This window comes from Podarcis bocagei (genome assembly GCF_964188305.1).
Source record: "Podarcis bocagei genome assembly, chromosome: 11".
NCBI classification, from domain to species: Eukaryota; Metazoa; Chordata; class Lepidosauria; order Squamata; family Lacertidae; genus Podarcis; species Podarcis bocagei.
The window spans coordinates 15,408,160-15,435,105 of record NC_138136.1 but is presented as its reverse complement, the minus strand read 5'-3'; the positions used below and the strand labels follow the sequence as shown (position 1 = coordinate 15,435,105).

Here is a 26,946-nt window from a genome sequence, read left to right as displayed (position 1 = left end):
GTCCCCCAATATTTTTACACATCACTTGGGAAGACAGGTGAATTAATGCCATTGTACTGGAAGATGCAAAGATCACCAGTGTGAAAGCAATGATTCTTCAACATCACCTTAGTTGGAGTGGTCATGTTGTGTGGATGCCTGATTATCGTCTTCCAAAGCAACTACTCTATTTTGAACTTAAAAATGGAAAGCATAACAAAAGAGGTTCAAAGACTCTCTCAAGGCAAATCGAAAAACATGTAGTATAAACAACGACAACCACGGCACACTGGCCTGAGAGCGCTCCAGTTGGAGAACAGCCTTTACCAAAGGTGTCGTGGGCTTTGAAGACATTCGAACTCAGGACAAGAAACGTGCTAAGAGGAAGGCAAGCTTGGCAAACCCTCACTGTGATCAACCCCCACCTGGAAACCTATGTCCCCACTGTGGAAGTACATGTGGATCCAGAACTGGCCTCCACAGTCACTTACAGACTCACTGTTAAAACTGTGTTTATGGAAGACAATCTTACTTGGCTATGAGTAATCACCAAAAAAGAAGTAGAAGAATGCATATCAATTAGGTATGGGAGAACTCCACTGGTTCCACTTTTGTAAAACTGGTGCATGTGGGTTTCCCCCTAGACTTGGATAAAAACCAGCCAGATCCCATAACTACATGCCAGATTTCATTCCAGAATGGTAAGTTTCATGCCCAAAGGCTTCTGTGATTACAGCAACATGCACAGCAGATTTGGGAGGCCTCCTGCTTCCATCCCTCCAAGGTCATGCCACAGTTTGGCAATGCACAGGCTACAGTCACCCCAGATGCCTTTCAGAACCAACATGTCTGGATGAGGCCCTTTCCTGGAGGCTTTTGGGTGGGCCTATAAATGCTGATAGGAGTCAGACACCCACAACAAGGTAGATGCAGTTGACATGTTCTAGTAAGTGAAACAAAAAATCTAGCAACGCAACCTTAGGCTACCTGTGGGTCACTTCGCCACTTCTTGAGGGCTTCCCAGTGGCTTCTGAATCTCATAAAAATAACCACCTTGCATTTGGCAAGACACAGAGATGTTTCAACAAGATGTTTCAGACAATCAGGTGCCTCAAAGTTCTGAAGAACCTTGTTGTTTTTTAAAAAATGATATTTATTGAGATTTTAGAGGCAATAAAAAGTTACAAGATTAAAAATAAGAAATAAAAAGAATAACAACAATAATAAAAAGATACAAAAATACAAAACCAAAACACATAAAAAGTAAGAAAAAGTTAAAAAGAAATCAATATTTTCATGTCTTATATTTCATTTACTTGTTTCCTGACCTCCTCACACCCCCTTTTTTGTATTCCAATTCACATAATTAATTCAGCAAATCCTTACCCTCTATCATTTATCTTTACTCAATATCTTAACCTATTATGACTATATATTTTAAACCATTGTCAATCCGTATTCACATATTCTTGTTAATCTTTTTACCAATACCGCTTATTTTCAATCCAACATCCCTTTAACATTCATTAATTTTACAGTATTTCTGCAAGTAGTCTTTAAATTTCTTCCAGTCTTCTTCCACCACCTCTTCTCCCTGATCTCGGATTCTGCCAGTCATTTCTGCCAGTTCCATGTAGTCCATCACCTTCATCTGCCATTCTTCCAGTGTGGGTAAATCTTGTGCCTTCCAGTACTTTGCAATCAATATTCTTGCTGCTGTTGTTGCATACATAAAAAAAGTTCTGTTCTTCTTTGGCACCAATTGGCCGACAATGCCCAAGAGGAAGGCCTCTGGTTTCTTCAGGAAGGTATATTTAAATACCTTTTTTATTTCATTATAGATCATCTCCCAGAAAGCCTTAATCTTTGGGCACGTCCACCAAAGGTGAAAGAAAGTACCTTCAGTTTCTTTACATTTCCAACATTTATTATCGGGCAAATGATAGATTTTTGCAAGCTTGACTGATGTCATGTACCACCTATATATCATTTTCATAATATTCTCCAAAGTTCTGAAGAACTTTGAAGGCTGAGGAGCAATGCCCAGGTAGGTGGGTTGTCAAGGTAACAGTGACCTGCCCTCCTTTGTGACATCTTTTTCAATTCTGGCTTAAAGGTCACAAACCAGAGGTGTCCAGTCCAGGAGTCAGGAGTGGTAGGAGCAGTGTGAGTGTCTGTCCATGGGCGTGTGAGAGAGGAGAAGAAGATTTATATTTTGTTTTGGTATTTACACATTTTCATTCATCTTTCATTTAATGCTTCCTATAGGCTTGTATATTTTTAGACTGATATTTAGGGGTAGGGGTTGGAGTAGCTGAGGTGGGCTTTAGGGAGGTTGAAAAAATAGGTTTTTGTTGTGTGTTTTAAATTACCTTTCTACAGAGAAACTTCATAATGTTAAAAATGTAAGTAGGATTTCTTCTTGTCCCAATTCAAAACTTGGCGTGAGGGGACTGGGGTCACCCATATTGCCTCGTCTCTCTTGAAGGTCACCAGTTGCTCCCCTGTGATGCTGAGTCCAGACTTCATTTAAGGCTGAGCTTTCCAAACTGTGTGTTGCGACACCTGCAGTGTGTATAGGTGTGTCATGCAAACGCTCGCTTGCTCCTCCCGGGGCTGGAAATGGGTTGGATAACCTCCAGTTTGCTAGTGAATCTGAATTACTGTGTTACTAAATGATGTATATCTTAAAAGTGGGTCACCAATATGAAAAGTTTGGAAAGCTCTGATTTTATGATTCACATGAGGCCTGTCTTCACTCCCCACTGAGCTACAGAGACCAGTAGAATTACAATGGTACCGTGGTTCTCAAACAACGTGGAACCCAAACACTGCAAACCTGGAAGTAAGTGTTCCAGTTTACAAACATTTTTCGGAAGCCGAACATGCTCCGTTTTGAGTGCCACACTTCCATTTTGAGTGTTAGGCTGAGGTCTGTCTGTTTTTGCTATTTACTTTGTCTTCTTTGTTTTTGCGGCTCTTTTTGTTTTGTGTGTGTGACTGTGTGGAACCCAGTTCAGCTACTGAATGATCGTGTGACTGTGGAAATGGATAAAAGCCCTCCATCCAAACATTGACTATCATCAGTGCACGTAAGAAATTTTATTATTTTTTTTTTATCATCTACAATACTGTCTTATTTATTTTATAGTGCAGTACATTGATTATTGCTTTCATTTTATGGATCAATGATCTCGTTAGATAGTAAAATTTATGCTAAATTGCAGTTTTAGGGGTTGTTTTTAAAAGTCTGGAACAGAATAATCCATTTTGCATTACTTTCTATGGGAAAGCTTGCCTTGGTTTTGGAACGCTTTGGTTTTGGAACGGACTTCTGGAACGGATTAAATTTGAGAACCAAGGTACCATTTTACTCCACAGAGTGGGGTAGGAGAGCTGAAAATAATGCCAATATACTTCATGTCTGGCAACCAATGTGCCTCTTTGGTTTCAGATTGTATGAGGAGTCTGAAAAGCCCGGGACACAAATTTTCACAGCCCTCTAGAGGATATGGTAGCTCATTTACCAGAAGTAATGTATTTAGTATTAACTCTGAAACTATGTAATTGTTCCTGACCAAACTAAGCTTCTTAGAGCACAATACACACCAGGAGGCTTGGTTCGGTCAGATTCGTGTATACACTTCAAGAGTTAACCCTAAATACATTCCTTCTGGTAAATCAGCCACTGTAGCTGCTAGAGGACGGTGAAAATTTGTGTCCTGGGCTTTTTAGACTCATCTACCCATGTACTATCTGAAACCAAAGGGGCATTTGGTTGACAGATGTGATTCCCCCCCCCCAGGTGCTGTAGCCCACTAACATCGAGAAGAGCCTCCTCTATATGATATCTCAACCTTAAAGCATCTAGCTGGAAGTGAATCCAGCAATTGCCGTTCTAATTGCAGTTTTGTGAGAGTGATTTGCATCATGTTCATGCTACACCTGACAAGGTGCTCATCTTCGCTGTCAATGAGTGACGGACAGCTTTGACCTTGACACTGCTGTATCTTGATTTTCATCCACTCAGCTAAGCGTTCAGATACCTCAAATATATGTAGAGCAGAAGGATATAAAGCGGGGGTGGGGGGGGGACAAGAACGCCAACGGTTTCTGGGAATTAGTATTATGGAACTCGGCAGCGCAAACCTTTCAAGGAAGTTGGAGAAAGAGCACGGAAAGGTCAACACAAAGTCTTCCTCCAAAATGTTGCCATTTTAAATTATGTGTTTTATTGCATGCATCCAAAGAACTATAGGGCTCTGTTACATTACCTTGTGTTCATATGGTTCATGTGGGATGTAACATCACTGAAGCAGTCAAAGGCAACATTTCCTGTTTGCCCAGAGTGGACATACAGGGTGTTATGTACTAACCTTGGATCCTAGGCAAGTAGGATCATAGAATGCAACAACTGATTGGCCTGCAGGAAAAGACCAATCAGGCTCCAGGAGGGAAGCAAAATCAGCCAATCAGATGGGACTCATTGTGTAAATAATGTATATAAAAGCCTGAGGTTTGGGGGGGAATTCAATCACTGTTTTACAAGCTGCAATAAAGAGCATGAAATCACTATAGGACTCCGAGTATATTTCACAGGGGAATGTTGCACCAGCCAGGAGGACTTCCTGTCACACCTGGTCTGGAACTTACTCCACTTGCATGTGACCAGGTAGATGGGCGTGACCCTGGCAGACCCTATAAAGGGGCTAGTCACGAAGCCATCTCTCACTTTTTTGATCCCATCTCTTCTTGATGCCTTTTGCTGTCTGCTGGCTCTCAGCCAGCAGCACATGGGCTCATCTCTCACAATAGGATGAACCCACACTTTTCTCTGTAACTGTAACTACAAACTAAAGCCTGCCTTCAGGATCATTCTGTGAACTGAATGTAAGTAAACCTTATCATCACTTTTAAAAGAAGACTGCTATGTCATTATTGTTTTCAAGAGGGAACTAAAGGGGATTTACCAGCAACATGTCAAGGCTAAAAATTGGCCGCTGTTTCTTTAATGCTTAAAAAAGCTGGGTCAGCATGAGTCAGCGGCCTGCAGTGACTCATGCACCCTTTCACCGGGTTGTACTTGTATATATAGAGTGAGAAATGTTAGTTTGGTGTTGGGTTGGTTGGTTGGTTAGTGAAAGCTGGTAGTGTTGATGTGTGTACAGTTGGTCAGTCGCTTTTGCAGAAAGACTTTTAAGAATAAAAGCAGAAAGTAATCTGCAAGGATATTCTTCTCGTGGACTCTTTTATGCTGACAAGAGTCCAAGGGCCAGGCTGAGGCGACGAAGGGAGGTCAGAACCTTTTTTTTTTTTTACAAACACTGACAGAACACTCCAATATGGACAAGCCAGACTGGGTTGCTTAACTCAAACGATTCTCATGAATCCATCAACTAGCTTCCTGCAATGTGCAAGGGAATGTGCTCTGCTACTAGCTCACTAGCGTGAGTGAGGAAGGATAATATTTAATCAATATATCCTTTCCTACCATCCTCAACATTCCCACAGTTCAAGCACCGCTTTGGCTTCATCACACAAGAAGCAGGGATGCTTCAGGAGAGAGGGGGAGACAGACAGCAATTAAATGAAACTGTGCGACACATGAAGCTCCCTTGCTAACATATTCTCAGACAACTGATCCCGCAAGATCTTCATCACTGTCATATCCTGCTCCATATTAAGATGGCGCTGGCTTCTGTGGCACAGAGCAAAGGAGTTAGCATGCCAGGTCAGGATCTGCAAGCCAGCGTGCAGTGTGTCACAGTTATTATTTATTAAATAAATAATCAAAGGATGACAGGGCTGCTTATGATATAAAATGCAAACTGGAATGTAAAATGCAACGCCGTGAGAGCAAGTGGGAAGATGAGGGCAGCATTTCCATTTCTTGGAATCAGCCTATTTGCAGGTGCCACGGAGCAGAAGAGAACAGGACATCATGGAAAAGGACCTCGATTATGGTTACAATACACTACTTTTACATGCACAAAGATGGAAGGACCCAGCAATGGAAGGAAGGCTGTTCAAATCAACAGACTTGGCTGAGATGGTGAAATGGACATGCTTCATCAGAGAAAAGCCATTGCTAACATTGGTTAAGGACTGGAAACCTCTCATGGGCTTTTTTTGTGTGAAAAAGAAATAATGATGGGGTCCCTGACATCAGCACCGTAAGAACCTCCGCTTCCCGTCATGGTAGAGGGAGAGCAAATTCTAGACTCCAGGATGCAAAGAAAGAAGTTGCAATACCAGATTGTGTGGAAGGGTTATGGCCCTGAAGAAAGATCATGGGAGTACGCAGAACATGTCCATGTGCCAGACTTGCAAAGGGCATTCCATACACGCCTCCCCAACCGACCGAAACCACAGGGTGGGAGGGCACTGTGATGTCTGGGGCTGGGCAGAGGAGGAATGGTGGAGACCGCCTCCCCATCCTGACCCTTCCAGGGAGGAGGAAATGGAAGACAGTATAGATTTACAACAGGGGTTTGAAGGAGCTCACAGCTCAGAGGCAGATGAGGGGAAAAGTCGGGAAATAATGGGAGAGGAGGAACAGGCAGAACCCAGGGCTGGATTTAGGTTTGATGAGGCCCTAAGCTACTGAAGGTAATGGGACCCTTAATATGTCCAGCTGTCCTTTGTTAACAACAAATGGCCGCTGTTTTTTGTGTTGAATATATGCTATATGGTAATTTATGGACCTAATAGGTATATAAAGCCATTTGCACATAACAAATAGGAGCCCACACAACATTGTTGCTGTATGTAGGTTTTATTTTATTTGTTTTTTATCTTTTATTTTGGAAATGTACATCCAGTTTTTTCCCTTTCATTTTTTGGGGGGCCCCCAATTGAGTGGGGCCCTAAGCCAGGGGCCAGCAAACTTTTTCAGCAGGGGGCCAGACCTTGTGGAGGGCCAGACTATATTTTTTTTTGGGGGGGGGAGAGATGCAAGAGCACCGCGAGCCCCGGTGGCTGCTTACCTGTATCTCCCGAGCAGCAGGGGCTGGCAGTGGCGGTGCTGGAGGGACGATGAGTGGTGTGCAAAAAGGCTCCTGAGAGGGGCTGCTAAAATGGCGGCCGCTCAAGCACTGCTGCTGCTGCTGGCACCAACAAAGCCCAGCCTCATTCCTCCTCTAGGCAGGGCAGGGAGAAGCCAGGAGGAGGGAGGCAGGAGGCGAAACCGCTGTGTGAGGGAGAGGGAGGGAAAGGGAAAGAACGCAATTGCTAGCGATCCACACGGTGGTTCCCGTACCGTCTGCGGGCTGGATCCAGTAGGCAATTGGGCCTGATCTGGCCTGCGGACCTTAGTTTGCCTACCCATGCCCTAAGCTATAGCTTGTTTAGCTTATACATAACTGGAGGCGCAGCTGGCTGACATGTTGTCACTAGAAAGCATTCCAGACCCTCTATCTCCAGAACCCGGCAAGCCTTAAAAGTAGGAGAGCAAAGAGCTCAAAGACAGAGGGCACTTAGCGGCACCTGTAGAGGAGGTGATGGTGATGACGACGAATGAGGAAGTGGGAGAGATGGTGGTGGACAGTCACTCGGGACAACGCCATTAACCAAGAGACTAGGTTCTATAGCCTCTCTCTGTAATATTGAAAGAAAAAAGGGCGGTAAGAAACTTTTCCTTGTTTTTCTACTTTCCTGGGCAACCAGCTGGGAGCCGCTGACATCATCCTGACAGCATGTGCTCTGTCACTGAGCCTCAGCCTTGCATGATAGGCTTCTTTCAGCAACAATGGGCCTGCTGCTGTATTCTTCAAGAAGGAACATGGGGCAGTCGGGCCTTTGCTATTTCCAGTTGGGGTTCAATCACAGAGCAGCAAATTCAAGTTGCGCAACAAGCTCATTTCCTCCCCAAATCAGACTTTTTGCAATAAAGAGAGTGATGGGGTAACACTAGCTTTGACACACGGCCACCCAACACGTCAAAATGGATGTTCCTGAAACAGCCAACGTCTCCCTGAAAACATCTGAATCTCAGGTTGCGGGTTCGAATCCCACCAAAAGATGCCTGCTTTGCAGGGGGTTGGACTTAGTTGACCCTTTGTCTCCCTTCCAGCTCTACGATTCTATTATTCTTACGTAATCAGGATGAAATCTCAATAAACAGGTCATCTGGAAACGCCGATAAAAAGTTGCCAGGTGGACCCTTTCTGCAGTGGAATTTTTCTCTTCTTTTCAGATCTCAGAAACAAAGTTCACAGAAGCCAAATCCTTTTTCTATATGAAGCCGCTGGGAGAGATCATCAGGGGGTTTGGACTGAGTGTTCATCAGTATGCAGATGACACCCAGCTCTACCTCTTCTTTAAATCAGAACCAGTGAAGGTGGTGAAGGTCCTGTGTGAGTGCCTGGAGGCGATTGGAGGATGGATGGCGGCTAACAGATTGAGGTTGAATCCTGACAAGACAGAAGTACTGTTTTTGGGGGACAGGGAGCAGGTGGGTGTGGGGGATTCCCTGGTCCTGAATGGGGTATCTGCCCCTGAAGGACCAGGTGCACAGCCTGGAAGTCATTTTGGACTCACAGCTGTCCATGGAAGTGCAGGTTAACTCTGTGTCCAGGGCAGCTGTCTACCAGCTCCACCTGGTACGCAGGCTGAGACCCTACCTGCCCGCGGACTGTCTCGCCAGAGTGGTGCATGCTCTAGTTATCTCCCGCTTGGACTACTAGTTCTACGTGGGGCTACCTTGAAGGTGACCCGGAAACTGCAATTAATCCAGAATGCGGCAGCTAGACTTGTGACTGGCAGTGGCCGCCAGGACCACATAACACTGGTTCTGAGAGATCTGCATTGGCTCCCAGTACGTTTCCAAGCACAATTCAAAGTGTTGGTGCTGACCTTTAAAGCCCTAAACGGCCTCGGTCCTGTATATCTGAAGGAGCGTCTCCACCCCCATCATTCTGCCCGGAGACTGAGATCCAGCGCCGAGGGCCTTCTGGCGGTTCCCTCATTGAGAGAAGTGAGGCTACAGGGAACCAGACAGAGGGCCTTCTCAGTAGTGGCGCCCGCCCTGTGGAACGCCCTCCCGTCAGATGTCAAAGAGATAAACAACTACATGACATTCAGAAGACATCTGAAGGCAGCCCTGTTCAGGAAAATTTTTAATATTTAACGCTGTACTGTTTTTAATGCTTGATTGGGAGCCGCCCAGAGTGGCTGGGGAAACTCAGCCAGATGGGTGGGGTATAAATAAATTATTATTATTATTATTATTATTATTATTATTATTATTATTATTCAAACTCATGGGAGGAGAGGGAGATGAACACAGAACAGAGTTAAGTTTAGAAGAGTTCAAACTCCAGAGTCGCGGGACGTGGACAGTTAAATAGCCTGGCACTTCGCTTAGAAAGAACTAAGCCAACTCGACAATAGTCCATTTTTGGAACAGGGATGTAGCTCCAGTAGGAGACCTCTCTGAAAATAATACTCTTACTGGTCAGATTCTCAGCAGCCTAGCTTTAAGCAGCTTTTTTATGGGATGCCAAAGGAGATTTCTCAAAAGGTAATGCCTTTCCGCAGAGCACTCAGTTGCTCCAGTCGCAAATGGAAAGCAAAATCTTCCACAGAACGGACACACAGACCTGCTGGGCACCAAGAATGTGAAATGGCGAGTTTTATCCCTTCCCTGCAGTCTCACAGCATACTTCCCTCCTGACTTAAAAACATAACTGAGGCTGGACTGAGTGGAACACGAATTAGGCTATTAAAAGAAGCCTGCACTTTAGGGAGATAACTTTGCTCTGCGAGTCCACACATTCCCTGCAAAAAAGAGAGAGAAAAAATCAATCCCACATTCACATAAGCACGCATTTAACAAAAGAGGCCAATCTAAAATACTATTTCCAGTTTCTTGGTGACAATTTGCCCTTAACGTTTCAAACTGCTATGACTCGGCATGTGCTAAAGCATCACAAAAGACTTTCCCATCACCCAATTATTAACCTCTAAAAGTAATCCCGTTATTCACTACCTCATTGCTTTTTTTGGATTATAAAACCGCATGGGCAGCTGGCAGAGAGAAGGAGAGAGAGACAAAGAGAGAAGGAGACCTGTGACTTAATGTTTCCTCATCGAAGCAATGGCTTTGAGCAAATGAACCCAAGGCTGCTTTGATTCAGCTTAATTGAATCATATTAGCGAAACGAAATATTCCAGGATCAGGTTTATTGTTAGTTCTGCGGTACCCATTACACCTTGCATCAAACATTTGCTTCCATTTCCCTCCCCAAATCCTCTTTACAGCTTGGCAGGAACATTTGTCTAATTGTGAGGGTTCCACGCTACCAACCGCAGGAGTCATCCACTTAAAAATGGTAGGCACTGGAGGAACTGAAATAAGTGTAAGATGTAGGCATAGACTTGATCATCTGTCATAGGAAGTTGGGGTAATGGCTAAATTCCTTTTTTAAAAAATCATATCGATATTACCTATCTACTTAATTGATTCTGACAACTTATATATGGCTGAACTGACAACTTATATATGGCTGAACTACAAACATCTCCAGGGAAGGAAGGTAGGCCTGTCATTCCTTGGACTACTGCAATGCGCTCTACGTGGGGCTACCTTTGAAGGTGACCCAGAAACTACAATTAATTCAGGATGCGGCGGCTAGACTGGGGACTGGGATTGGCCGCCGGGACCACATAACACCGGTCCTGAGAGATCTGCATTGGCTCCCAGTACGTTTCCCAGCACAATTCAAAGTGTTGGTGCTGACCTTTAAAGCCCTAAACGGCCTCGGTCCAGTATACCTGAAGGAGCGTCTCCACCCCCATCATTCAGCCCGGACACTGAGGTCAAGTGCTGAGGGCCTTCTGGCGGTTCCCTCACTGCAAGAAGTGAGGGAACCAGGCAGAGGGCCTTCTCAGTAGTGGCACCTGCCTGTGGAATGCCCTCCTCTCAGATGTCAAGGAAATAAACAACTATCTGACTTTTAGAAGACATATGAAGGCAGCCCTTCAGGGAAGTTTTTAATGTTTGATGTCTTATTGTGTTTTTAATATTCTGTTGGGAGCCGCCCAGAGTGGCGGGGTATAAATGATATAATAATAATAATAATAATAATAATAATAATAATAATAATAATAGTAATAATAATAATAATAATAATAATAATAATAAACAACCTCAAATCTGGTCATTACTATGATGACGATTGGGGCTGGATAATATCTGTTTTTAATATTCTGTTTTTAATATTCTGTTGGGAGCCGCCCAGAGTGGCGGGGTATAAATGCTTTAATAATAATAATAATAATAAACCTCAAATCTGGTCATTACTATGATGACGATTGGGGCTGGATAATATCTGATTTACAACAATATATCACTGACTAAATATCACGATATATCAATATACCATGATGTCTGAAATAAAGATGGAACTAAGTCGGGGGGAACAGTAAGGCTGGGCAATATCTGGTTTTCAACATTGCGATATATCACCTGCTAAACATTGTGCTATACTGATACAGTGGTACCTCGGGTTACATATGCTTCAGGTTACATACGCTTCAGGTTACACACTCTGCTAACCCAGAAAGAGTACCTCAGGTTAAGAATTTTGCTTCTGGATGAGAACAGAAATCGTGCTTCGGCAGCGCAGCGGCAGCAGGAGGCCCCATTAGCTAAAGTGGTGCTTCAGGTTAAGAACAGTTTCAGGTTAAGAACGGACCTCCGGAACGACTTAAGTACTTAACCCGAGGTACCACTGTATATCATATCTGAAATAATGATGGAGCTCTGAGGAGGCATCAGCTGGTTTCGCGGTTCTCCCTGCGTCGTGATTTTTGCCAGCGCCTGCCCTTGTGATTCGCTGCCTCCAAGGTTTTCCAAAACACATTTTGGGTCATCATGTTTGGTTCATTCAGCAAAGTTGTGCTTACCTTGGTGAACTGGTAAACTGGCACTTGCTTCCCCCGCCAGCCTTTGCAATGGACTTGAGCATTTTGCCAGCTGCGATGTCAAGCTCTGAAACCAGAACCAGAAATACCCTGTAGAAATGATAAAATATTCCCCTGCAATTATACGCATGGCACATTTTAATTGGGGGCCGTAAGTTATATATCAGCAGACAGTCACCAGATAGCAAGGATGCTTCAACGAAAGATTTGAAACATAAATGCAATTATAAATCATTTTCACATCGCTCCGAGAGAAAAAAAAGTTTACTACCAGACAAGCATAGTAATTTAATGCAGCACAAGAGGCACTGTTTAGAATTTACATTACATTTTCTTCCTGTAATGCCTCTTTTAAATTCACTAAAACAACAGCTGATATAAATACATTACACAGTTTCAAGGAGACACATGCCAGTAAGTATTAGCCAGTATTAGCAGAACACAAAGTGCTGTGCTTTGAACCTCTGATAATCTTACTGCATTGCTTGGCATAAAATATTCGTAGTTCTTCAAAATTATTCTAATAAACAACCGGTACTGTAGGCTGAAATGTTAAACTAATGCGTCCTGCAGCAAGCATGAAAAAGAGTCAAGATGATTTAACTTTGTAATGTGACTTAAAAGCTTGCAAATTACCTTGTGGGTTTTTTAAAAAAGCAACAGTAAATTAATGTATGAAATATTTTATTGCTGGACTTCTTTAAAGCAAGCTTTACTTCCAAAAGAAAAGTGCAGTTTAAGTTTTATTTGGGAAGATTATAAACTATAATTTGGTGCACATATTGATTTGTAACTTTATTGATTAATGCTGACTTCCCCCCTCAATGTGGCTCCTTTTCTTGCTTTTTTATTGGGGTGGGGGAGAAAGACAGTATCAATGATACCGTTGCTGCATATAAAGAGTATGGGTTTTACCTGACTTAATGAGTAGACCCATTGAAATAAGTGAATTTAAATTCATTATAACTAATTGTCTGTTGACTTCAATGGGTTTATCCAGAGTATAGTGCTTCCACCCCCCAAAAAAAGAATGTTTAGGGGTACTCTCATTTCAACTCAAGAAAATCACCATTTTATAGATCATATCAGGAAAAATAAATACAACAAATGGACAAAAGTACAAATATTCGCAAAATGTTTAGGGTGTGTGTGTGTTACGATATGGATGCAATGCAGCTGCAAACTGCTAGCTTGAAAGCATTACATGATGTAATGTTGGGACTGTCCGTAGGAAACAGAGGGACAGTAAGCTCAGAGTGTAATATGAGCTCTTCCCCTTACGTATGTACAGGAAGTACAGGAAGTCTTTGTCACTTGACTGCTGGAGTTTGAAGAGTACAGACATGTTTTCTGTAATGCTGCAAAGACAGAAATAAAAGCATCTAAATATGTTTCTGTCTATCTCCTTTTCCCTGCCGGGGGGGCAGGAGGAAGTGGGTGTGTTCTTCCCACGTTTGGGAAGAATCGCCTATCGTGACCTAGCCTGGATCTTGCTGGGGAATGCAGCCAGGGAGGTCAACAGGAGACCAAGCCGGGTGCCTGGGAGAGTTGCCCGATATAGGCTTGATTTTCGACAGTGTGTACCCCTACGTACCCCCCCAGAAAAAAGCACTCAGTATAATTAAGTTTGATACAACTCCATATATACAATCCAACAGGTAGGCACACTTACAGTACAATCCTATGCATATTTTCTCAAAAGTACGTAATGCTTACGAAAGCACACCCAAAAGTGCAAGTAGATAAATAAGTACCACTCCGGCGGGAAGGTAAATGGCGTTTCCATGCACTGCTCTGATTTTGCCAGAAGCGGCTTAGTCATTCTGGCCACATGACACGGAAAAACTGCAGACAAATGTCAGCTCCCTCGGCCAGTAAAGTGAGATGAGCGCCGCACCCCAGAGTCGTCTGCGACTGGACTTAACTGCTAGGGGTCCTTTACCTTTAAAGGACCCCGGATGGTGAAGTCCAATCAAATTCAACTATGGGGTGTGGTGCTCATCTCGCTTTCAGGCCGAGGGAGCCGGCGTTTGTCCACAGACAGCTTTCTGGGTCATGTGGCCAGCAGGACTAAACTGCTTCTGGCAACACTTGAACACCGTGACGGAAACCAGAACACCCAGAAACGCCGCTTACCTTCCCGCCACCGTGGTACCTCTTTTATCTACTTGCACCGGTGTGCTTTCAACTGCTAGATTAGCAGCAGCTGGGACAGTGCAACAGGAGCTCACCCCGTCATGCGGATTCGAACCACCGACCTTCCGATCAGCAAGCCGAAGAGACTCAGTGGTTTAGACCACAGCGCCACCTGTGTCCCATGTCTCCTTATATAACTAACACTCAGGAGTTGTAGTCTTATTACCGTGGTTGGTACAGTCACACGCTGCTCCTTCCCTTTGCACCATATCTTGATTTGGTGTTGTTATTTAATTTATATGCCACTTTAAAGGAAAAAGCAGAGTACAGTCAGATAAACCCAGAAGAGTCAAAACAGGTTAAAAGTATATCATCAATCTCAATTAGAACATATACTGATACAGTGGTACCTCGGGTTAAATACTTAATTCGTTCCGGAGGTCCATTCTTAACCTGAAATTTTCTTAACCTGAAGCACCACTTTAGCTAATGGGGCCTCCTGCTGCTGCCGCGCCGCCAAAGCAAGATTTCTGTTCTTATCCTGAAGCAAAGTTCTTAACCTGAAGCACTATTTCTGGGTTAGCGGAGTCTGTAACCTGAAGCATATGTAACCTGAAGCGTATGTAACCCGAGGTACCACTGTATATAACACTAGAATTAGAGTGTTGCTACCCTCATCTTTCTATGAAGAAAGGTTCAAAAGCAACAGCAAAATCACAACTTTTCTTTCTAAAAAACTGGGCCATGTGAACAGCCTGTATTTTTCAGAAATGATTTTATTTGGATCAGGAAAATTGCATGGTAAAACACTGCTCTCTGGATCACATTTGGCCCAATGCACTTTGTCCCAGTGATTGAGGAGCTATAGTGGACTGGTTATGTGACATTATTAAAAACGGCATTAAGAGCAAATTAATTTTCGCTTATTTAACACGATGCATGGAAGTAAAATTATAATGAGACATCATTACGGGCTAGAAGGAAATAAAAATATACTGCAGCATAATTCTTGTTCGTGTTGTCAGCACAATAAATGTGACACTTTGACTGCCAGTTATTTAGCCAGAGAACTTTCAACAAAGTTGAACGCTCCACTCCTCAAACACTTTGAGACATATTTAGAAGTGGAGAAGAGAGCAGACGCCATAGTGGTTGTGTTTTCACATAATGCTAAGCTTTGTTTTAAACCATGGTTGGTGGAACAAACCAAGCAACAGTTTTATACACAAGGAAAGTAACCATACCTTGATTAAGCCAGGATAGTGTGTTGGCATGTGACATGACATTGCGGTTAACACAAGTCAAGATTCATAAGCTGCCTTCAAACCATGGTTTCATAGTCTAGTTTGTTGGTCACAAGCAAACCACAGACCATTTCCAGAGGCGGATTTGGAAAGACAAACCAACCAAAGTGGAGCCAGTCAATGACTAGCAGGGTTCAGGATTAAATATCAGTAACCATCTTTGCAAACCTCTATCCCACAAATATACTACATTAGGCCTCATTCAAGTGCCATGAACTATACAACCACTAGGCCATTCTGTGACCATTGGAGATTTTTGCAAGATGGGCATGTGACATTGGCAGAACTATATTCAATTGTGGCCTCAGTGGCCCAGAGTACCTTCCATCAGCTTCGACTGGTGGCCCAGCTACGCCCCTATTTGGACAGGAATAGCCTAACTACTGTTGTCTATGCTCTGGTTACTTCAAGGTTAGATTGCTGCAATGTGTTATACGCCTCTGAAGACAATTGGAAACTTCAGCTAGTGCAGAATTCAGTGGCCATGTTGCTCACCGGAGCAAGACGGTTTGAGCATATTACACTGATCCTGATCCGACAGCACTGGCTACCAATTAATTTCCAGGCCCAATTGAAAGTGCTGGTTTTGACCTATAAAGCCTTAAATGGCTCAGGACCACAATACCTCAAGGACCACCTCTTTCCATATGAACCTACCCGGACCCTGAGATCATCTTCTGAGGCCCTCCTTCGTATGCCTCCTCCTTGAGAGGTCCACAGGGTGGCAACATGAGAAGAGGCCTTCTCTGCATTGGCCCCCCATCTGTCGAATGCTCTCCCCAGGGAAGTTCGCCTGGCGCCTTCACTATACACCTTTAGGCACCAGGCAAAAATGTTCCTTTTTTTTTTTTGTTCCTTGAACCAATCCTTTGATTGATCTGATTGACATCCTATACCCTTTTAAAATGTGGCTCTTTTTTGTGTGTGGGGGGGTGTTATTGGGTTATTATTCTTATTTTGATTTTATATATTGTGATCTTTTCTGTGAACAGCCCTGAGACCTCCTGGTATAGGGCGGTATCTAATTAAAATTAAAAAAACAAAAAAAACAACAAAAAAACAAAAAACCAGTGTGGAAGTAGAGTAGAGGAAGTCAATGTGATGTTCTCCAGAAGTCTCAGCCAGCATGGTCAATGGCCAGGATGATGGGAGTTGTAGTCCAAAGCATATGGAGGGCACCATTTTGGCTACTCAAGGAGCAGAGGAATACTGCAATTGTGTGCTGGGATGCAATATAAACTCAATGAAAGATGTGTGGTCCACATTTATTGTACGAATAATCCAACTGTGTGAAATAGACCTTACTGGCTGACGACAAGTAAGCGTTATTTTAGTGGGATTTAAATAAAAAATAGCTTTAGTTTTCTTTATAAGGTTGTTAGCCACTCTTAGCCTATGTGGTTAAAACATGTTATAAATCTAAAATGTAATGAAATAAAACCTCCTAGAGCTCCGGACACTCCTTTCTCCTTCACCATTTTGCAAAATAGCTATAATAATCACACAGAATGCCCAAACTTGGCCAGTGATATGTTCCAGGAAGCAGAGCAGAGCAATAAATCCTCAGCTACGCTATAAATAAGCCCCAGCATTAGAACCAAGTATAATTTAGACCAATTAATTGCTTGTGCGTAAAACTAAGAGATAAATATGTCTCACTTTTCAGTTGCCCGTTTTTAATAACGGCAATTTCTTAAATAATCCCAGAGTGTCAAGCTAATGGCTGCTATAACCATGGGATATCAAATGATAGGTTATTAAACACACTTATGAGTATCTGGAATCAGCTGTTAAGATCTATTTTCTGCCTCATGATCTCTTTATCTGCCTAATCACATGTGCGTTGTTAAAAGCCAAAGGCTTGCCTGACAGAGCAACTATGAACCGATAGAAAAACAGAAATGTATTTTGTATTTTATACTAGCTGGCCAGGAAACCAGAAATAATATATTCCCTGTGGTACAACCATAATTTCTGTTATGATATTTTAGCTTCTTAAATCACCCAAGATATTTACTACCCAGGGCTTTCTTCCAAATTGCCCATTCCATAGTCATCCAGTGGCATCACAAAAGGAACCAATAAACTCACGAGAATTACATTCCCCAGTCAGAATGGAAAGGCAAAAAGTCAAAGGGTTTCCGTTGACTGAAAGTTGCCGCATTGGCTTTGGCCAACAGGACAAGGCTCAACTCTGGTAGTCCAAAGATGCACAGCAAAGAATCCAAAATGGAGAAACTTGCAATGATCCCTTTAGTAACGTGGTAGGGGAACTTATGCCAGTGTACTGGAAGAAGCAAAGATCACCAATGTCGAAGCAGTGATTCTTCAACATCAACTTCATTGGACTGGTCATGTTGTGTGGATGCCTGATTATCGTCTTCCAAAGCAACTACTCTATTCCGAACTTAAAAATGGAAAGCGTAATGCTGGTGGTCAACGAAAGAGGTTTAAAGACTCTCTCAAGGCAAATCTTAAAAAACAATTGTGGGATAAACACCAACAATTGTGAAACACTGGCCTGTGAGAGCCAGTGTGGTGTAGTGGTTAAGAGCAGTAGTCTCGTAATCTGGGGAACCGGGTTCGCTTCCCCGCTCCTCCACATGCAGCTGCTGGGTGACCTTGGGCCAGTCACACTTCTCTATAGTCTCTCAGCCCCACTCACCTCACAGAGTGTTTGTTGTGGGGGAGGAAGGAAAAGGAGAATGTTAGCCACTTTGAGACTCCTTCGGGTAGTGATAAAGCGGGATATCAAATCCAAACTCTTCTTCTTCTTCTTCTTCTCCAATTGGAGAATGGCCTAGACCAAAGGTGTCATGGGCTTTGAAGACACTCGAACTCAGGACAAGAAACGTGCTAAGAGGAAGGCACACTTGACAAACCCTCACCACGATCAACACCCACCCGGAAACCTATGTCCCCACTGTGGAAGGACGTGTGGATCCAGAATTGGCCTCCACAGTCACTTATTAGGTCACTTAACAGAACACTGTTAAGACCGTGTTCATGGAAGACAATCTTACTCGGCTACGAGTGATTGAAGAAGAAGAAGAAGAAGAAGAAGAAGAAGAAGAAGAAGAAGAAGAAGGCTTTAGACATAGTTTTAAAATACACATTCATTTTTAAAAAACTGAATTAAAATTTGGAAACATTTCCATGCTTAGATGCAGGTTTGGTGCATACATTATGACTGTAATATGACAGTCCTGGTTTTTTAAAAAGGCCTCCGGTGAAGAACATTGCACAAACCACTGCATGCACTTGGCTCCTCCATGCATTAAGCTACTGCATGAAACGGCCACCTGTGTTTTGAAAGCTGTCATAAATTAAAGTAGCATCCAAATGATTGCTCTGACACATGCCTCAATATTGGCTGCAAATCCTGGAAGACTTGTTACCTTCCTTGTGGGCCTTTTCCTACCTGGCCTGGCAAGGTGGGGCCTTGACTGACTCCAGCTACAAAAGCTGAGGCTGCTGAACAGACTCTTGAGTGGGAATATTGGGGGGGGGGTTTGGGGGGGTGAGAGATGTTGCTGTTGGTTTTTGGTATCTTTATTTTACATTTTGTTGTGATTTATGTGGGAATTGTTCAGTTTGGTTTTGTATTTGTTAATGTCTGATTTATGGTTTATGACTGCTTTTGTTATGCTGTAGTTATGTGTTTTTCCCCAATAATGTTTATTAGGTTTCTTACAAATATAACACATGCTAAAAAACCAATAAAGAAAGAATAGGGAAAAAAATAAAACAAATAAAGCAAATAACAACAAAAGATATAACAACAAGTACGCAAACACAATACAAATTAATAATTGATTAAACTTCCAGCCTCATAAACATATTACTTGACTTACCCCAGTCCCTCCCATCTGAATTTCCTTGTAACTAAATGTAGCAGTTTTCCAATATCATTATTCAAAAACAATATTCCAATTATAGTCAAGTTTCTTAACTTTTCTTAACCTTCTAAATCTCATTTAATAATTAAATCCTAATTTAATCCTAGGCCTAATTGATACTTTCAGGTAACTTCTAATTTTCAATGTTGCAATCTCTATTCAAATAGTCTTTAAATTTCTTCCAGTCTTCTTGATATTCCTCTTCTTTCTGGTCGCGGATGTTATGCTGTAGTTATGTATTCTTTTCATGTCATATGATGCCTTGAGCATGGTTTGACCTGCGCAAAGGTGGCATACCGATAAAATTATGTTTTTTATATACATATATATTAGATTCCCCCAAGTGTAAGCCACAAATGAGGTTGTGGGCACAGGTGTTACTGAGAAGCTTGATTCCATTGGAACTCTGCACATGGCCCAAAACCATGTGCATAACTTGGCTTCCCTTTGAGCTCTGGAAACAGAAGTGGATCCTTCCATTCTCCCCTTTGTGGTCCTGCCAAAGGAGAGGGGAATGAGAAACGCAATGCTAAACTGTGGTTTAGTGTCATGTCTGAACCCGGTCTAGGAAAAGTTGGCTTGAAAGTAGTGCTTTGGTTCGGGTGGCATTTTCTAAAAGAACAGTTATTTTGATCCTGCCCTCTCTTGCACTGAAGTGGAAGCATTTTAACCATATCAGTACTATCTCTTTGTTTTCTACAAATTGTGACATGGGTGATCCCAGAAAATAAGGCATCACACACAGCTAATCAGAATTGGCTATGTGACGAAATGAGAACTGCCTTCACTCTAGCTGGGGGGGGGATACTCCCCCCCTTTTAATTTAAAAAAATCAATTTTACAACATACATTTGTATTTAAACAAGAATCATAATCGTCAACATTATTAAAGTTTCCATCTTCTTGGTTTCTGATTTTCACCATTTCGGCGTAGTCCATCAACTTTATCAACCATTCGTCTCTGGTCGGGACTTTATCTTCTTTCCATCTCTGGGCTGGTAGTATCCGCGCTGCTGTCGTCACATACATAAACAATCTTTTCTCCTCCTTTGGTATTTCTGCATCTAAATTTCCTAGTAAAAAAGCTTCTGGTTTTTTCATAACGTTATTTTAAACTTCTTTTTTTCAACTCATTATATATCATTTCCCAGAATGCCTTTGTTATTTTGCATGTCCACCACATATAGTAGAATGTGCCTTCCTTTTCCTTACACTTCCAACATACATTTGAAGCAGTGCTATACATTTTTGCTAATTTTATAGGTGTTAAATACCAACGATACATCATTTTCATATAGTTTTTCTTCAACGCACAGCATGCAGTAAATTTTAAATCCTCCCTCCATAACTTTTCCCCAGATGAAAACTGAATACTATTGCCCAATATCTTTTGCCCATTGCATCATCACCGATTTAACTTCTTCATCTTTAGTATGCCGTCCTAGCAACAACTTATACATTTTGGAAAGTAGCTTCACACTGTTTTCCAATTGAGAAAACAAACAAACTTTCACCCTCTTTTCAATCAATACATTTGTACCAATATATAAATATATAAATAAATTGTGGAGGGCACTCCTGTTTGCATTGCTAAGCATCACCAGGAAAAGTGACCCCAACCTTATGACTTCCACTTGCTTGCAATGCAATTATACGAGACAGACAGTCTGCTGGCTTCACATTTCGGACATCAGCAGAAGACAGGTGTGCCAATGAACAGGCTGCACCCGCAACATGTCTTTATATTTTTTAAAAAAGATTATTGCAGGCTGTCAGAAGCAATTGCAATAAAATCAAATATAATATGCTATTTTAAAAGGATTGAAACATCTTCATTACAGCAACCAAAGGAAGCAGTTACGGTGCAGTAGCTAATCAATCACCCTTTATATCACAGAGCATGAAAACTGCTTTATAATACAGGGGACAGTGATTTACTCCAGTTCAAAGGGCAAAATCATCATCATTATCATCAAATCTTTATTGGCATCACATGGCAAAATCTCAAGTGCTCAAGGAATTCAAGAATCTACCCTATTTGTGGATTAGCTACATACCCCTATTTCTGCCTGCCGTTTCCTCTTTCCTGGGTAATAATAATAATAATAATTTTATTATTTATATGGTGGGTGGCCGCAGCGCCCAACAAAATATAAGGTGTGACTGGAAAGTAGGGTGAATCACTGCTGTATGTGATAATGGGAACCAGCGGCGTAGCGTGAGTTGTCAGCACCCGGGGCAACGCAAGTAATTTGCGCCCCCTAACCCGGGGCAAGGCAAGTAATTTGCGCCCCCCGCTGCCGCCCAAACGACGCCGCTTGCCCGGAGGAGGAGGGGGGCAGAGAGGCGAGGAAAATGCAACTGCCAGCAGCTGCAGCAGCACCGGCGGAGGCGGGGCTGTGAAGAGGGGCTGCCTGGCGCGTCCTCCGCGGCCAGCACTGAGAGCCGCTGCCTGCCGGGTGCCTTCAGCCCGGACGCGCGCACAGCTCGGCGGTTCCGCGAGACATGCGGCTCCGCTACAGCCTGCGCCCGAGGCTCTTCGGCGACTCCGGAGGCAGCGAGCGCGCCCCTCCCAGATGTTGCGCCCGGTGCGGCTGGCACCCCTGGCACCCCCCACGCTACGCCACTGATGGGAACTGCCAGATTCGCAGAGACACGAGGGAGGCGTTTGCCCGTATCTTAGCTAACATATGTCTATGTGTCTTGGCATTTGTTGACAGGTCTACGTTCATGCAATAGCATTTTGTAGCTGTTAATAGTGCAGTGCGTTGCGATTGAAAATGGAGCAGAGAGTCAATATGAAATTCTGTTTCAAACTGGGTAAATCGGCATCAGAAACCCACAAAATGCTGACAGTTGTGTACGGAGATGAAGCTGTAACTCGAAAGACAGCGTATGAGTGGTTTGAGCATTTCTCTGAAGGGTGGCAAACCATCGAAGATGACCCTCAGTCTGGCAGACCATCAACGAGCAGAACAGTGGCAAATGTCGACAGAGATCATGAGTTATTGATGTGGGATTGGCAATTGTCCACCTGAACGGTGGTGGGAGAATTGCACATTCCACGTGAAATCGTTACTGAGGTTACTGAGTTGTCCCACTGTGCTGGTCCCAGGGGGTTACCGTGTGGTGTGGTCCGAGTCCAGTCTGAGGTCAAGGGTGTGGTATGGAGGCTGTCCGTCAAGGCTGAAGCGGGGTCCAAGGCAAGGAGTCGGGTGAGGTCAGGAACTCTGGCAGAAGAGCAGGACAGGGCGCAGGCAGGAACTGGCTACCAACAATGTTGCTCCCGCAACCTGGGACTGGGGCTGGCTGGCTTTTATCTGCCCCGAGGCATAGGGCGGCCCCGGTCCACAGGTGACTCACCTCTCCTGGCCTGGAGGTGAGCACTCCTCCTGCAGGAACTTAGTTCCCTCCGCCTCTCTGCCCTGAGCCTCTGCAGCTCAAGAGAGGCTGGAGGGTTACCGGACCCAGAGGCAACCTCCTCTTCCCCTGACGGGGCTGAGAGTGGAGCACCTGCAGGCAATGGGTCCTCGATCACCTCCGGAGCCAGAGTGGATTCAGCTGGTGTCTGCTCCTGAGGATCTGGCACAGGTGAGGACCCTTCAGGTTGAAGCCCCAGCTGGTCCTGGAGGTGGGGACTCCTGTGCAGGCTGGGATTCCTCAGGTTCAGCCTCTGAATCCGATTCCCAGGCCATCACACCCACCCCCATATTCTCCCAATCTGGCCCCACCGGATTTCTCCCCCCCCCAACTGAAATCTGCAGTGAAAGGGCACAGATTTTCCAACATTTCACACGTCCAAGCTACTGTGATGAGGGAAGTGACAACGAGAAGATGACTTTTCCAGAAGTTTCCAACAGTTCTACAAACGTTGTCAATGGTGCATTGTATCCGAGGGGGCCAACTTTGAAGGCCTGTAAAGTATGTATGTTCAAATATTTCTTGCTGTCCGATTTCTGTGACCATTCACCAAACTTTCTGGTCACACCTTGTATTAAAAGCACAATGGGAAAAAACTGCCATTAAAAACTTCCCTGAACAGGACTGCCTTCCAATACAATATTCAACAGCAGTGAAGATCTTGATGGCTCAGTGTTGGCAAGATTAGCTGCCTTGGGTGTTTAATGCTCACAGGCAGGATTTAAAAATGTTCCACATCAATAAATAAAGGTTATTGATATGGAAGAAAATGATAATTCCTTAACAGAAATATTTCAGCAAATTTCCAAACAAGAGCTTTTCATAGCTGAATAATGTTTGGACGATTCCTGCTGATTCCAGTGTCTTAACTTCACCCCATCAAAACAACAGAATCATAGAAGCAATGCTTTTTTTCCGGGGGAACGCAGGGGTATGCGCACCCCTAAACATTTTGTGAATCTTTGTACTTTGGTCCATTTACTGTATTTATTTCCCCTGTTTTGAATTATAAAAATTGTGATTTTCTTGAGTCAAAAGGAGAGTACCCCTATTTTATTTTATTTTTAGAAGGAAAAAAAATGTCCCTACCTAGAGATGATAGGGATTAAACCTGGGACCTCCTGCTTGTAAAGCAAATTGCCTAATGCTGTGTTATCGAAATGCATTTCATACTGTATTTAAAAGGAGATTTAAAAGGAGGGGTGGTTCTCTTAAAAATCAGGATAATCTGAAATGGAGATATGAATATGAACCAAGTGTAGGGGCAATTTATCCAGAAGACAATTGTATTTCAAGGAGATAAGTGATCTGACATGCTCTTCTCTTCCTGCTTCTGTTTACTTCCCCACTATCTGTTGTTCTACTCTTTGATAGCTGAGAGCAACCTTTAATGTATAATCTGGTGGAAGGAAGAAGCAATAATGCAGGGTACCTTCTGACCTTCTTTGATGTTAGACATTGTTTGGAGGAACGTGCGGTATTGGAAGAGGGGGCTAGCTAATGAATAATCTGCATGTAGGCAGTTGGGCAAGCCATACAGGCTAGATATCAATAATCTATAAATTAGATGATTTTGAGGCATACCTCAGATGCGCGTGTACAAACTCATGGTCAGGGGGTCGTACAACCTGGGGGGCCACTTCTTGAGGGCTTCCCAGTGGCAGATCGAAGTGCTTGCTTGGTAATGTATATAATGCTTGCTGTTTAGAATAAAATCTTTAATCTTCTCACTCACTTGTGTTTGTATTGCTTCTGAATCTCATACAAAGAACCACCTCGCATTTGGCAAGACACAGAGGTGTTTCAACAAGATGTTTGAGACAGACTATCAGGTGCCTCAAAGTTCTGAAGAACTTTGAAGGCTGAGGAGCAATGCCCAGGTAGGTGGGTTGTCAAGGTAACAGTGACCTGCCCTCCTTTGTGACATCTTTTTTGAATTCTGGCTTAAAAGTCACAAACCAGAGGTGTCCAGTCCAGGAGTCAGGTAGGAGCAGTGTAAGAGTGTGTCCGTGCGTGTGTGAGAAAGGAGAAGAGGATTTATATTTTGTTTTTGCTATTTACACATTTTCATTCATCTTTTTATTTGATGCTTCCCGTAGCCTTGTATATTTTTAGATTGATATTTAGGGGTAGGGGTTGGAGTAGCTGAAGTGGGTTTTAGGGAGGTAGAAAACATAGGTTTTGGTTGTGTGTGTTAAATTACCTTTCTACAGAGAAACTTCATAATGTTAAAAATGTAAGTAGGATTTCTTCTGCAGCTAACTCAAAACTTGGCGTGAGAGGACTGGGGTCACCCACATTGCCTCGGCTCTCTTGAAGGTCACCAGTTTCTCCCCTGTGATGCTGAGTCCAGACTTTATTTAATGCAGAGTTTTCCAAACTGTGTGTTGAGACACCTGTATAGGTGTGTCGTGCAAACACTCACTTTCTCCTTCCGGGGCTGGAAGTGGGTTAGTTGAACCTCCAGTTTGCTAGTAAATCTGAATTACTGTGGCACTAAATAATGTATATCTTGAAAGAAATGAAACACGAAAAGTTTGGAAAGTTCTGATTTAATGATTCACACAAGGCCTGTCTTCACCCCATACTGAGCTACAGAGACCAGTAGAATTACAATGATACCATGGTTCTCAAATGCCTTCGTACTCAAACAACGTGGAACACAAACACTGCAAACCCAGAAGTAAGTGTTCTGGTTTAAGAACATTTTTCGGAAGCCGAACATGCTCCGTTTTGAGTGTTACACTTCCAATTTGAGTGCCACACTTCCGTTTTGAGTGTTTGGCTGAGGTCTGTCTGTTTTTACTATTTTGCCTTTTTGCTTTTGTGGTTCTCTCTCTCTCTGTGTGTGTGTGTGTGTGTGTGAGAGAGAGAGAGAGAGAGAGAGAGAGAGAGAGAGAGGGAGAGAGACTGTGTGGAACCCAGTTCAGCAACTGATGGACTGATTGTGTGACTGCAGTACATTGTTTATTGCTTTCATTTTATGGATCAATGGTCTCATTAGATAGTAAAATTCATGTTAAATTGCTGTTTTAGGGGTTATTTTTAAAAGTCAGGAACGGAATAATCCATTTTGCATTACTTTCTATGGGAAAGCGCACCTTGGTTTTGGAACGCTTTGGTTTTGGAACAGACTTCCCGAACTGGCAGCCTGCCGGCTTAGGTAATCAGCACTCAGTAGTTGTATTTACGAGAAGATTTATAATACACAGTAATTAACCTCAGAGTTAATATTAGTGGCTGTATTATCACAATGAAGTTGAGGCATCTGAGCTCAAATTACGCCACCAACAGGAAACACAAAATCCCCACCCCCTTCTTCTTTGATTGACACATTTTCTTAACCTTTGTTTGTCTGCGCGCCCTCAGACTCTTGGGGTCAACTCCGACCTCCTCCTCTGACAAAGAGTTTCCCCTCCCCATAAGATGACTAACAGTTGCTCCTCAGAGAATGGGCCACTGTCCAGTCCACTCTTGCTGTACTGATAAAGTACAGTCTCTCCTCCTCCTGAAAGGGTTGGGGTTTTTTTTAGCCCACTGCCTTCAGCTCACTGAGAAAGAGGCAGGTCTATTTCTTCCTCTTCTGTCTGACTGCCCCCTCACTCATCCTGCTCATCTTGACTGTGGGAAGCCATGTCCATGACAGGAACTGATTAAGTTTGAGAACCAAGGTACCACTGTATCTCGCTGTCTTTTTATGTGAGATGTAGACAAGACATGTGGTGCCAAAATCCCAACGGAGCAGAAAATATTATTTATGTATGTGACCACATCTGCGCAGATGTTATTGGCCCAGAGATGGAAAGAAGATAAAGTCCCTACCGGAGAAAAATGGCAGATCAAGTGGATGGATTATGCCAAAATGGCAAAACTCACTGGAAGAATCAGAAACCAGAAAGACCAAAACTTAAATAAGGGATGGGGAAAATTTATAATTTATCTTAAAAAATAATTGTAAACAGTTAGAATCATTAGCAGGATTGGAGTAACACTTATAGTTTAATGGTGAATTTTGGATATAATGGAGATGTAAAAGATTTGGATTATTATAAAAAGATGCAGGAGGAAATGAGTAACAATAGGACCCACAAAGGGGAGGAGGGAAGTCCAGGAGATTCTTTGCCAAATAATTTTTTTTAAAAAATTGATGATGGTCAGGGAAGAAAAATGTTAATTGCGGCTGTTTCAAGAAGACCCCTGTCAGAACCTCATAGTCTGAGATTAGCTGCACCACTGTCTGGTGTCAGCACTTTCCCAAAAATTAGTGACCACCCCCCCCAGCA

General features: G+C 43.2%; 2 long non-coding RNA genes across 3 annotated transcripts in view; one reads left to right on the top strand and one right to left on the bottom strand.

Annotated features, from left to right (window-relative positions):
• Nucleotides 1-2,353: 2,353 nt before the first annotated feature.
• The window catches only part of LOC308597864, a 34,399-nt gene continuing 9,806 nt past the window's right edge, over nucleotides 2,354-26,946 (top strand). The window contains exons 1-2 of the long non-coding RNA XR_014013224.1: nucleotides 2,354-2,946; nucleotides 25,573-25,826. This is a non-coding gene — a long non-coding RNA (uncharacterized lncRNA). The remainder of the gene's footprint in view (nucleotides 2,947-25,572; nucleotides 25,827-26,946) is intronic.
• Nucleotides 9,234-24,511, bottom strand: LOC308597887. Of its 2 annotated transcripts, none has more exons than XR_014013253.1 (3): nucleotides 24,399-24,511; nucleotides 11,887-11,994; nucleotides 9,234-9,756 (listed from the first exon to the last, which is right to left on the bottom strand). It is a non-coding gene; the product is annotated as an uncharacterized lncRNA (long non-coding RNA). The 2 variants fall into 2 exon arrangements; XR_014013254.1 differs by having other exon boundaries at nucleotides 11,887-11,971.